Genomic DNA, 13,878 nt, shown 5'->3' with positions numbered 1-13,878 from the left:
ATTTCTAAGATGTTATGCAATTATAATTGTAAAGACAGGTTAAAGCATCTTAATATATTTAAGATGCTGCATTTGTAAAGTGCACCATTTAAAATATGCAATAATACTATTTTGCAGATTAATGTTTGTCGGTGTCACTCCCGGCCGGCAGGAAGGACACACAACAAAGTCTGGCAGTGGACAACCTTTTCTTTTATTTTCCTTCTCCGTACAGCCTGCCCCGGGAATCCTCCCGGCCGAAGCCTCTGTTGGTCCGCTCCCCGCAGCTCCTTGCGTGCTTCTCCCTACAGTCTGTCCCGAAGCCTCTACTGGTCCGCTCTCCGCGGCTCCTTGCGTGCTTCTTCCTACAGTCTGTCCCGAAGCCTCTACCGGTCCGCTCTCCGCGGCTCCTTGCGTGCTTCTTCTGCTTCTTTTTTTGTGGCGGGAGAGGCACTCACTTTTATAGGGTTACAGTGGCCAATCAGTTCAAAGCGCGCGATGCGGGCTGATTGGCTAACATCAGTTGTTGCTAGGCAGACTATCTTACAGGGCGGGTTGTGAAGCAGGAGATCTTACAGGGCGGGTTGTTTACCAAGCAGGAAGCAGGAGATCTTACAGGGCGGGTTGTTTACCAAGCAGGAAGCAGGAGATAAGCGCCATCTTAGCACACTCGATGGGAGGGGTAATCTAGCTCAGGCTTTGCTCTTTCCTACAGGCCTCACGTCCGCCAAGTAAGGCGACCGGGCTCGGCCGCGGCTCCCAACAAATGTTTAGTAGATAACTGAATATAAATTTACTCTCAACTTAAGAGATATTAAAGTGTGGAGTAAAAAATACATTTTAGAATGAATGAAATATGGCATTTTTATGTTTTCTTTATATTTTCAAATTGGTTGCTGTTTAAAGCAAGTAATTTGTTTTCAGTTTTCAGTATCTATCTCCTCATGGTTTGTTTGTTTTTAAGCCATTGATTTCTCTAAATTTATTTGTAGAAGATACTTTTTATATATTGCTGTGTCAACCAAGCTGTTGTTTCCTTTGACTATATTTCTATTTCAATTATTGGTTTTTTTTTTTTTGAGACAAGTTCTTGCTTTGTAGTGTAGGCTGGCCTTGAACTCACTATGTAGCCCAGAATGGCCTATAACTCCCAGCCATCCTCCTTCCTCATCATTTTGAGTGCAGAGATTACAGATATGCACCACCATGCCTGACTTTATTTGCTTTTTTATAGCTAACAAGTATTAACTTTTTAATATTTTTTCAGTATTAATTCAGTATTACCTCCTTGTCTTTACTTTTTATGTATTTTTTCCTGTTGTTTTGTGTTACTGGGGACTGAATCCAAGGCCTTTGAACTGAGCTACACCTCCAGCCCCCTTGCCCCTTAAAACAGGTTCTCAGTAAGTCTGAATTGCCCATTTTGTGCTTACTCTTGCAGTCCATATGATTCCTCTGCTCCAGCCTCCCAAGTAGCTGGCATTACACACATATGTCACTGTGCGTGCTTTTTTTCCCTATGTTTGTTTGTTTTGAGATAGGATTTCACTTTGTGGCCCATGCTAACCCTGAATTCATGGTGACCCTGTTGCCACAGCCTCCCAAGTGCTGTTTTCTTAATGGAATGTGGGTACTTAAGTACAGTGTTTTCTGTCTCTCTTCAATTGGAAACATTAAGGCTGCAATACTCCCTTTGAATATTGCTCTATGGCCTATAGATCTTTAAAATTGGCATCTAGATATTTTTGTTTTAATTTTGAATTCTTTTTGATTGACTAGTTGTGTGTTTTCAAATTTTCAAAATTTTCTCTCAAGGTTTAATGTATGGAATTATAATGTATGTTTTTTCTGTGAAAACATCATTAGAAAGTTAAAATATTACTATATTTTTGTGGCCAAATACAAGTTGGCTTTTTGTACATGATGTATGTGATGTTATGTATGTGATGTACACATCACATATTCTCTCTGTTAGGCCTGTTATTGTAATATATATTCTTTGGTTATTTTATTCTGAAGAATATGCAACTACTTATCTTTCCATGTCACCTATTAATAAGGGGATTTTTTATGTTTAATTACTTTTTGTATTATGTTTTTATATTTAGTTGACTTAAAGTCACCACATCATCTTCTTCATATGCTGAATTAATACTCAGATCCTAGATTCAGAATTATTCTGTTCTTTAGGATTTTACTAATTGCACAATTATTCTTGTTGGATGTACCAAACTCTAGTCCTAATAACAGAGGAACCCTTGAGTGATCATAAATTTCTCTGAGGTACAGTTTAAGTTCTCTGATAAATCCAAATATGCATAAAATTAATAGAATGAGAAAAATCATAGACATATATACAGGAAAATGGTAATGTTTACTAAATGATAAAGCTTTCTGGTTAAGAAATATCTTAGAAAGTTTAAACTAGTAAACATTATTGACATAACACATAAAAAGCACTTACTTTCATATATTAAAAATTAGTAGCTAAAATGACCAATAATTTGATAGAGAAATGGAAGAATTTATACACATACTTCTGTGGGGTTTTTTTTGAAGGAATCAGTACTAGGAATTGAACTCAGGGCCTTCACACTGAGTTACATCCCCAGACCTTTTTATTTTTAGTTTGAGACAGGGTCTTACTAAATTGCTGAATTGCCTAGACTGATCTTAAATTTCAAATCCTCATGCCTCAACCTTCTAGAGTTCTGGGATTACAGAGTGCCACCCAGCTATATTCCTTATAAGTGATCAGTTTTACAGCATAAGAATGCAAATGGAACTACAGTAAAAATCATTCTTCATCAAAAGTTCAATAATACATTTACTAGAGTATCCATGTTCCTGGAAAAATGTTTCTTTTACCAACACTTTCTGTGTCACCTCCACAAGATATTGTGAACCCTTGTGAGCAAACAACCTTACTCTGTGCTGGTGACATCTATTCTACAATGTCCTGTACTCACAGTTAATTCCTCAACACAGGACTCTAATTAAAAATATTTATTCATTCATTTTCAGTATCTATCATAGCAAATTCCTGAGATTCTTCTTCTCTACAGTCTGAAGTCCACGAAAATAACTAGCTATTTCCCACTTATTTTCAACTTCCTTCTTAAAGTTCTCTTTTGAATATTCAAATTTATATGCCCACTGCATACTTTATATCTCTACTTTTCTAGACAAATTGCTCCTTTCCAGTACTCTTATTTCTGTATGTAACAACTCCATCTTTCCATTTGTTCAGGCAAGAGAACTGTGTAATAATCCATGATTGTGCTCCCTACTCTGTCTCATTACACGTTGAATCTAGCAGCCAATCCTTTCAGTTCTATCTTCCTCAGATACTATTATGATAAATGCCAAAAATTGTCAGAATTGGTATTTCCTTAGCGCTGATAAAGCTTTAAAGAAGTTATCAATACACACTTAAAATTGTTTTATGTGGAAACATTGGTTTGAGAAATGTAACTTGCTACTTTGAGGATCTGATACAAGATAACAGAAGTTCTACTTTGAGTACTTTGAGTTTTGTTGTTGTATTATATGTTCCCAGATATAAAAATTTTAAAGCTGTTCTCTTTGTGGGTATGTAGTTAAGAAATTTCCCTAAGAAATGTATAATCATAACTTACAGATACTTTAATATGCCAAAGACTCAAGACAATGATTGGCTGACTGATTAATTGATCGGCTGATTCCAGTACTAGAGATTCCACTAGTGCTTTCACACTGAGTTGTCTCCCTTTTATTTCTTTTGGGTCTCACTAACTCAGATTATCCAGGATGGGCTCAAATTTGGAGTCCACCTGCCTCAGCCTCTCAGAGTGCTGAATTACAGTAACGCACCACCACACCCTGGAAGACTGCCTTTTTAAAAACTATTTTTCTTCTACTCTTATGAAAGGGTTATCTTTCTCTTCTCCATCTGTTCTTCATGTTAGAATATGTTTTAGACATATTTTAGATATCAGGATGCTTTTTTGTTTTTCTTGTCATTGTCATGCATTTTTTTCTCAGAATTCTGGGACAAGATGGACTACTTTAGCATGTTTCAGTAACCATTATGCTACTTTTTCCTCCTCTGTATCATGCATCATCAAAATTTCTGTATGTTTTTCTGTGTCATCTTTATGATACCTTGCTTCAACAGAAATACTGTATACAGTATTATCTCATTACAAAGAATATATTTTGAGGCATTATAAATTATTCTGTTCCAGTAATCATTGTTTATTACAAATATTCCTTGTTTAACAACCTGCCTGTTTTACAACTATTTGATCTGTAGACTGAGGCATGCTGTTCTGACTTAGGATCTGCTGCTCAAACTTTCAGCCCATTTGTGTGTGTGTGTGTGTGTGTGTGTGTGTGTGTGTGTGTGTGTGTACAGTTCTATACACCTTGTTGATAAAGCCTCCATATCATTTTTGTACAATACAGTTTATTTATACTGTTGTAATTTTTGTTAATTGTAATATAGAGTAATTTTATGTTCTATTATACATTGCAGTACTACATGTAAGGAGTAAGGCATATAAAATTTATTGAATCCATCAGGTTGAGTTTCCTTTGAAGCATTTCTTTGTTCTGCATACTGCGCATACCATTTAGTGATCCATTTGTTTAACAACCTAGTCACAGAACAGAACGCAGTCATTGAACGAGGAATACCTGTATTCTGTTTTGTTAGGTATCTGTGCTACCAGTTAATCTCTGTCTTTTCAGTTGCAGTCTTATGTGTTAGAATATTTTTCTGCACCCACAGCAGTGTGTAGTGTGCTAAGTGTAGTGTGCTAAGTTTTGATAAATGATTTGACCTGTTAAAATTCATATTTTTGTATCATTTAATAATAGCTGAAATAAACTCCATAATGTTTTATGAAGGCCACTCTTAAAATCTCCCAAAAGAAGGAAAGTCTAGATTTTTTTATAACTTTATTTGTAAATTACCTCCCATTTTACAGCAAGTACATTGCTAATTCTTATACTTTTCTGACCAACCTAATAATTTATTGATATTTTCCTAGTAATTTATTGAGAACCCTTATCTTTTGATAATATAGTATGCCTTTCATTATTGTATATTTCTTTCACAGAGTTATCTTAAAAACATTGGAATAGGGAATTATTCTATTGTATAAGGATGAGATTGAGGGCAAGATTGTAACTGGATGTACCAGAGTTTCTCTGCTTGAGTTTTAGCTCAGGGAAATGCAGTATGGAGGACAGAGTTCTTTTCTGGGGAAAAACACATTCAAAATACCATAGAGAAGTAACTTGGAAGCTAGGAGATAAGCTTAAGAGACTTTCTCTTATCACAATGGATCATTTTGTTCTTTTTTAATTTATCATTTCCTGGAAAAACTTTGGGCAGTTCAAGAGAATGGAGGAGCAGCAAAGGAGGGAGCTTCTGGTTCTTTATGTACAAGCAGGTCCAGCTGCACAGCTGAATCTGCAACAGCTATAGAATAACAGTTCAGGCTAAGTGAAAGAGGGGGAAATCTGTGCATTCTCCAGCATACCCCAGTCAGTGTGAGGGGGAGACCTTAAGGATAGCTAAGTGGCCAAATTAGAAGCAGGGCAAAGTGGGGCAATTTGAATCAGCTATTTACAGCAACTAGGTTAGCATGATGGATTAGCCTTGCCTTGACTCTGTCTGTCTGACTCCCAAGGAGACTGGATGTCTATTGCTAGACAAAACCCCATGGCTCAGTTATGGAGATTTATGCTTTCCATCGGCCATGTGAGCATCTGCTTTCATTATTGTGACCATTCCTGGATAGGACTATCCCATCCAGAGCCTCCTAACCATTTCTGTCCATTTTCATTGTTTCCCTGGGCTCTGCATTTTAACTGCCTTCTAATCTTCCTTCTGTTTTGGGAGATGCTGAAGCTGGAATTTGACCACATGTGCAGGGGCTGGCCAGCCAGGTCTGAAAACAAGGACAGTCCCAAGCGAGCTGCAAAAACAAGTGATTCCAGGGCCCCAAACATCAGGTCATTAGTTGCCATTCTTGCAGATAATGTCATGTGACATTAAGTTGCTAAATGTATGAATAAATGCCCCTACAGGGAGAGTGCAGTTCCCTTCCTCCCATCAGGAGACAGGGCTCCACCTGACTTCAGCTTTCATCTTTATTTTTTCCATCCTCTCATAGTCCTTCCCCAAGCACATCAAGAACTGCACCAGTTGCACTTCTGATTCCAAGAAAGTGTTTATATATTCTTTCTGTTTTCCTTGTTGCTTCACGTGCAAGCAAAATTCTAACAGGACCCCCCGTACTGAGTTAGGGCTTGTGTCTGGATGTCCCCCTAAAGCCTCATGTGGTCATAAGTGAAGATTTTCAGAGGTGGCTGGATAAGGGTGTGCAAAGCTGGGCTAAAAAATGTGAGGCTGGTATTCATTCACCTTGCAATGTTAGGGTTAAGGGTGTGCTACTTACCCTAACCTGGATAAGACGTAAGGGACAGAAAGAGCTGTTGTAGTTGTCGCTTGTCACTCATTGCTTGTAGCTACCTGACTTGCTGTCTTCTGCTTTCTGCCTGCCATGAACTATTTCACCTCTGTGATCTCCCTCTGCCATGCTACTCTGCCTGGGAGTCATCCAACTATGAGCTGAAACCTCTACAAATTGCAAGTGAAGGGGGCTGGGGATTTAGCTCAGCGGCAAAAGTGCCTGCCTTGGAAGCAGGCAGTCGTGAGTTTATTTCCCGGTACCGATAAAAAGGAAAAAGACAAAAAAAAAAAAAAAAACCCCTTCAAATTGCAAGTGAAATAAACCTTTTATCCCTTAACTTTGGATGTCAGATATTTTGTCTCAGCAACAAGGAAAGTGACTAAGACAACCTGCCTGAAAAGTGATGATAAAGATGAATACTAAAAACTTTATATTCTATTTTCTGTTGCTATAACAAGATAACAGTATGAAAAGAAAAGGTTTATGATGAGTATAATGGTATACTCCTATAATCTCAGCACTCTAAGAGGCTGAGGCAGGAGGATAACAAGTTTGAACCCAGACTGGACAATGACTCTATTAAAATAAAAAAGAGCTGGATCTAAGTGTGGTGGTGCATACTTGTAATCTCAACACTTGGAAGAGGGCTGGGGATATAACTCAGTAGTACAGTGCCTGCTGTCAAGCACAAGGTCCTGAGTTCAATTTCTAGTACCAAAAAAACAAACCACTTGGAAGACTGAGGTTGGAGAATCACTATGGATTTGAGCCAGGCTGGGCTATATAGACAACTCAAAGCCAACCTAAAGTACATAGTGTTGTGTCTCAAAACAGAACAAAAAGGCCTGAGGATATAGCTCAGTGGAAAGGCCCTACATTCAAGAAGGAGAAAGAAAGGGAGAGATGGAAGGAGAAAGGTAAGATGAGAAAGAGAGACAGGAAGAGACAGAGAAAGATCAAGATTGAGATTTTATTTTGCTCACAGGAGGCAAGAAAGTCCACAATTAGGTAGCTTCTGGTGATGGTTCTACAGCTGAGTCATAGCATGGAGGATGGCATCATGAGAATATAAGCAAGGAGGACAAGTAACACAGTGAGACAGGAAGCTAGAAGGATTCAGGGGCCACGCTTGGTATTTTTATAACTGCTCATTCTTGTGATACTAATTTATTCCCATGAGCTAAAACTCTTGAGACAGCATTAATCAGTTGATGAGGTTATTATTCCCATTGTCTAGCTTCCTTTGACCCCCACTGTTAAAGCTTCTATTGCCTCTATAATCATTAAAAATTGAGACCATTAAAATTGGAGACCAAGCTTCTAGTACACGAAACTCACGTAGACATGTTAAAGTCCTATCAAACCATAACATGATGATCCTCTCCACAAAGGAAGATTTCCTCGTAAGGGAAGATGGAAAGTATGCTAGTAGGTCTCAGACTTCAGTTAATGGGACCCTCTCTGCGAATCTGTCACCATCTTTTTATTAGTTTTTCTGTCACTCAGGAAAGTTGAAAGTTTACATTTGATGATGAATGGTTACAAGTAAGTTTAGGCTAAGGTATACATTATGGAGACCCATAATGTTAGAATTCAGACTAATCTTAAATGCTTTAAAGAAAATTTAAGTCAGTTGTATCTGTATCATATGCATGCTTCTTTAGGAATCCTGTTTATTAAGGACATTACCAAAACAGGGAATAAAGTATATCATATAAATGAAGCAAAAGCTGAAGTTTTAAGTTATATTCAGGTTTTATTTATACAAGATAAGTTCATTTTTATCATATATTAAATTGAAGTATCACTGAAAATTTTACAGTGAAAAACATCAGCGTTTCCTCTATGTACCACCATAATGATTCCTGGATTGGATTTTTATTTTTAAAGATTACTATTTTTTCCCATTTACAAAGAGGAAATTTAATGACAAGGACTTAACATAGCTTATCCAAATTCCATAACACTAAATGTTGAAAGATAAATTTTCAACTTGTATGTACTCTTAGTTACTAAACTACATTTCTGTTCTAAGTTAAATCAAGAGGATATAAACATTTTGAATGTTTTCATTAGAATTACAAAAAGAAATTAACTTTTTTGATTAGTTTACCCTATGTTTATTGGCTCAGAAGTAAATCATTTTCACAACTGTATTCTCAGTTCTCCTCTCTTCTACATGGGATATTGTTATGTATCCATTCTTTGGTATTGTCTTAGTTTTCTTTTTACACATTTATTAACAAGATTGTACATTCATTGCATATATATGACACAAATGAAAAATACGTAGAGACTGACTTTCTCTTAGTATTATATGTGTTCATGTTTGCCAATGTAATTAATCATTCAAATAATGTGGTTGTTTCTATTTAGGCAATAAAAACTTGAAAATACTTTTAGTTTATGTCTTGCTTTTGTATTTTTGTAACATTTTTTTTTCTAGTCTCTACAGTGGCTTTAGCTTTCATAAAATATTCAATGGAAATAGTATGACTGTGTTTTCAACTTTCTTCATTATTTTAATGGGTATAATTTTTATTCTCTTTATAATAAACTTTAAGTTTTGGAATTACTACATTTATAAAAATGTTTCAAAAACTGTAGAGTTCCCTACATTTTTGTGGTATTCATCAAAACAACCAAAATTGGCACATTATTAATTAAACTGCAAAATATATTTTAATTAAAATTATAGTCTCCTACATTTTTTGTGTTGGTATTCATCAAAATAACCAACACTGACACATTATTAACTAAATCGCAAAATATATTTTGAGTTTCATCCTGTTAATGAACTTTTTCTTTTAGAGCATCAATTCCAAGATGCTACTGTTTTTAGTTGTCACAGCTTTGATGTTTTCTGGCCTGTGATAACTTAATTTTTGTATGACTTTTACAGTTTCAAATAATACTGGTTAGATATTCTTACAATGCTTTTCACTTTCTCTGGTTTTTTTTCAGTAATTTTGTTAACTTTAGCAATACATATAAAATTTTTGTATTTTAACAGTAGTTGAATTACTTTCTATCTCTGCTTATTGTACAACCTACTACCTAACAAAGTTCACTTATTCCTTTTATATTTTAGGATTTACTATAATTCTAACAGTATATATTAATTGTAGCAATATTCTATTTTAGTCCTTTTGTACTATTTCCTCCTCCAACATAGAACATCTTATATAAACTTTATGACTTATCCTTTGTTTAATGTAATCAAATATATTTGTATTTTCATACATTCTTTTTCTTATATACATGATAGCATATATTAGATCCAATTTAACTTGCTCTTTTACTAAGTATGTCATGTTTATGATGCCACAGGCATTTATAGATGTTATTCATATAGTTGCACAGAACTCTATTGTATGTATACATTACAAAGATTTCCAGTATTCCCAAGCTGGTGGCTATGTGAATTCTACTCATTTGCTTTCATAGATAGCTCTATTGTGGACGGATAGCCTTACAGAATAAATCTCTTCAGCTTCTTTCTGAAAAGTATATACTTGGGTCCCTTAAACTGGGATTGATAGGTGAAAGAACAGACACTTATATAATTTTACTAGAAACTAGCAAACACTTCTCTATTTATGGTTGTTTTGTTTGTATTTGTTACTCATTGTATGAGAGACCAATAATATATAGTTATTGATTGAGTGAAAGTATACTTTGAATTTGGTTTGGGAACCACTGATTTTTTTCAGAACTGGGAAAGGACATTGTGCACATTCTCTAGTAATGATCTACAACCTTAGCCCTGTTTAGTTTTCCTTGAGACAAGGTCTCATTAAATTGTCTAGGCTGATCACAAACTGGTGATCCTCTTGCCTCAGCCTCTCAAAAGTTGGGATTACAGGCATATACTACCATGCCCACTGGAACCACTGATTTAATACACGAGATGATCAAAATATACAGCAAATATATAAAGTTTTAAAATTTATTCCAGTAAAATACACATTTCCCATTAATGCCCCCACAGTCTTTCCTTATGCTTTGAACACACTTAACCTATCTTGCCACTATCTGAAACAGTGCTGGAAGTCACCTTTCATGAGTATCTTTAGTTGTATTGTAAAATTTAAGATTCAGTTTGGTTAACTTAAAATTTATAGTCTGGGGCAGGGGAGATAGCTTAGTGGCACAGTGCTTGTCTAGCACACAAGGCCTTGGGTTCAATTTTTGGCACTGCAGTCAATCAGTTTCAATCCTCAGCACATTGATCAGTTAACTGACAAAATTTATAATCTCAGGTATATTGGATGTGTAATATTTCATTGCATGTATAATACCAATTATTTAACTGTTTCTGGTTGAAGATTTTTATTTGATGAGATCATCTTAAAATTCACTGCAGACAGTGGTCAATTCCAAGTCTGAGATGGAATGTACAGTGTAAGTCTGGATAGCTGTGTCAAAAACTAAGGAAGTGCAAAATGACAAACAGGAGCCAGATTGAGGGTCTCTTACAGGCCAAATTTTGGGTGATCCGAAACACAAAGAATAATGGTAATGGGGTAAAATATTTGGGTTAAAAGAACAGTGAATCACAGTGATACTCAGAACAGAATGGAAAGCAAGACTGAAAAAGCAAATTCCCCTATATAAAGTATGAATGATAAAACAAAAAATTACCAGTTTGCAATCTCTTATTTATGTTTGTATGTTAATTTGGGCTCTAGTGTGTTTTATTTTTCTTGTGAAAAAACAGTGAAGAGTAAATAGTGGGTATTGGGCTTTGCAGCTCCAGCTCTTGACTCTTTTTTTTAACTGAACAGAATGGACCAAACAGTGCAGTGAAGAGACAAATTGTATGAGAGTTTCTTTTATTATATATGAGTTTTGGGGAGAATCAAATTCCTTCATTTGTATTACCCATTCTAGGAACCAGTGCTTGGGGTGGTAGTGAGGGATATCAACAAATCAGTCATCATCACTATTATCACTGTTACCAGAAAAGCTGAGGACAGGTATGGAATGTGATAGCCTTACTGGCAATTTTATTTGTATCTTCAGGGAAGATGCCAGCACCTGGTCCTGTTGCAGGGAGTCTGTCTCTATAATCCACTGCAGAACTGGGAAGCTAAAGCTAGACATTTTGGTGTACATCTATAATCTTATCACTTGGGAGACCAAGGCAGAATTACTGTAAGTTCAAGGCCACCCTGTGCTACACAGACAGTGCAAGGACAGGTTAAACTATATAGCGAGACCCCATCTCAAAAATCCAAAACCAAAAAACAATAAAGAAGAACCAAGCAGCTATCCACTAGGCTAACATCCACCATGCTGTTATTTCTTGGGGCAATGATGGTTCATATTGCATTTAGCCAATGTACTTGATGGTTTGGATTGGTGCCGTACCCCGTCAAGTCTCCACTGTGATATACTGTCATATTTATTTTTCAATAACATCTATAATTGTTTTCACTTGCAGCCACTTGATCTCCATTTCAAGTGTGTCTGTGTTACTTAATAGCTCATCATACTCAACTGTGGCTATCTTCATTGACCTGGCTGGTATTCTCAGTACAGAGGTCCTAGTCATCTCTTTAATAATTTCAGCACCAAGATGGGTGGGTAAAGTGCGTGGCTGGGTGGTGGTGTTGTATAGAAGCTGATTTTCTCACTCACCCAGTGAGCCAGGATAGCTTTGCCTGCTTCCGATTGTATAATCCTGTTTTCTTCTTCCTCAAGCAATGGGCCACTGTGGTTATAAAGTGCTCAGTGGTCTGGAACCCAGATATACCATAATAGTTGGAAATCTCCTCCAGGTTGCAGTGTTGCAGGATAGTTTCGCTGTGGTCACAGGATCTTCTAGCTTGTGCATGTGAATGCAATTACACAGGATGGTGCCCACCTGAGTTGTTTTCTGAGACAATGCCTAGGGTATCCAGCAGCCTGATGTACTTGTCCAAATAGACTTCCTACCTTAATTTGGTGACCCCAGCAATGGCATAAAACAGTAACATAACAATGAGGAAAAAGAAGTTAGCCTAGGATTGGCTTTGAAATCATCTTTCTTTGGAAAAAAAAAAAAGATTTTCAGATCCAACTGTGGTGGGACTTAGGCAGCTGCACAAGAAGGCAATTTGCCCACCCTCTCGGTAAGCACACCTGGTGCAGGCCAGGAGAAGAAACAGTCAGCTGTTTCCACCAGTGGGCTGAGAATCAAACACCCTCCCTCCCACCCCGTCAGCAACTGGGGACAGAGGTCTGAGTATCTCTTGGGAGATGACCATATGTGATATAGCAAATATGGGGGGACTTCCTTCTATCTTCTGTATGATGGCAAAGGTTATTTTCACTGTTATGTTTTGTAATGATGGTTTTGCTCTATTCAATATTCTCCAATTGGTTTTACAATGTTCTGTTTTTGGTTTGATTTCGCTATACCTAATTGACTGGACAACTATTGTGAAGATAATGAGATATACTATAGTACCTAGTAGTAATACTATCCCAGTATCCTGCTGTGAAGTTCTGTACCAATGTCATTGCATTGTCTTGATTGGCTTTGTTCTGTCCTGTTGTAGTTTTACTACATTCCAAATAAAATTTTAAGAAAAGAGCTTTTCATTCTTCACCATAGAACATATACTTGCTTACTAGAAAAATCAGATCTAAATTACTTTTTAAATAAGTTGATTAATTCTCTCAAATCATCAAATTAGTATTCAAGGAAGAAATAACGTGTTTATCTTTTTTTCAGTGGCACACGCAGCCTCATTGTTAGTTGAATTTGTACAGACAACCTGAAATACAAGCACACAGTAAACGTGTCACAAACCATCACCACCACTCAATCAAGGACATAAAAACAAAAATACATACAGAGACCGTTCAAAAACCACTATAGCAGAGGTCTCTTACTGTCAGACAATCCAACACAGTTATTTTTTCTTCTCCTTACCTCTTCCCCCTGGAATTGAACCCGGGACTTCAGCTAGAGTGCTGCCTTTTCTTTTGAGACAGTCTCGCTAAACTTGCTCGGGCTGGTGTCGAACTTGAGATCCTATTGTCTCAGCCTCCTCCCAGAGTGCGGAATTAGGAGCCACGTCACCACACTTGGCTTCTGCATACAGTCTCATTACCAAGCAGCTCCAAGTGCGAATGATCCTACTACACCCAATAGCACGAAAAATTACAGAGGCAGAAATACAACACACACTTGGCCCCCGAGAGACATCCAGTCCTCCTGACGCATGGTGATCATATACATAAACATACACAGCCCAGGACGTGACCAGGCAAACCGAGGGTCCTAAGTAAACCGGAGGTCCGCAGATCCGACTCCTTCACTACACCTGCCCAGGGAAACACCCCGGGACTACGTCGGACCTTCTTTCGACCTAAGCGCCCAACGCCTGCGCGCAGAGGGTCAGCAGAAACTCCTAGAAGCCCCCTCGGCGTGGCTCAGGTGGCC

At 37.1% G+C, this 13,878-nt stretch overlaps 1 long non-coding RNA gene across 1 annotated transcript; it reads right to left on the bottom strand.

Annotated features, from left to right (window-relative positions):
• Positions 1-202: 202 nt before the first annotated feature.
• On the bottom strand, positions 203-13,511 carry LOC134476667 (uncharacterized). The gene is made up of 2 exons (XR_010048474.1): positions 13,366-13,511; positions 203-13,207 (listed from the first exon to the last, which is right to left on the bottom strand). It is a non-coding gene; the product is annotated as an uncharacterized LOC134476667 (long non-coding RNA).
• Between the last annotated feature and the right edge of the window lie 367 nt (positions 13,512-13,878).

This window comes from Cavia porcellus, unplaced genomic scaffold, assembly GCF_034190915.1.
Source record: "Cavia porcellus strain 051 isolate PalLab524CR breed Dunkin Hartley unplaced genomic scaffold, mCavPor4.1 scaffold_7, whole genome shotgun sequence".
NCBI classification, from domain to species: domain Eukaryota; kingdom Metazoa; phylum Chordata; class Mammalia; order Rodentia; family Caviidae; genus Cavia; species Cavia porcellus.
This window is presented reverse-complemented; position numbering and strand designations above follow the sequence as displayed.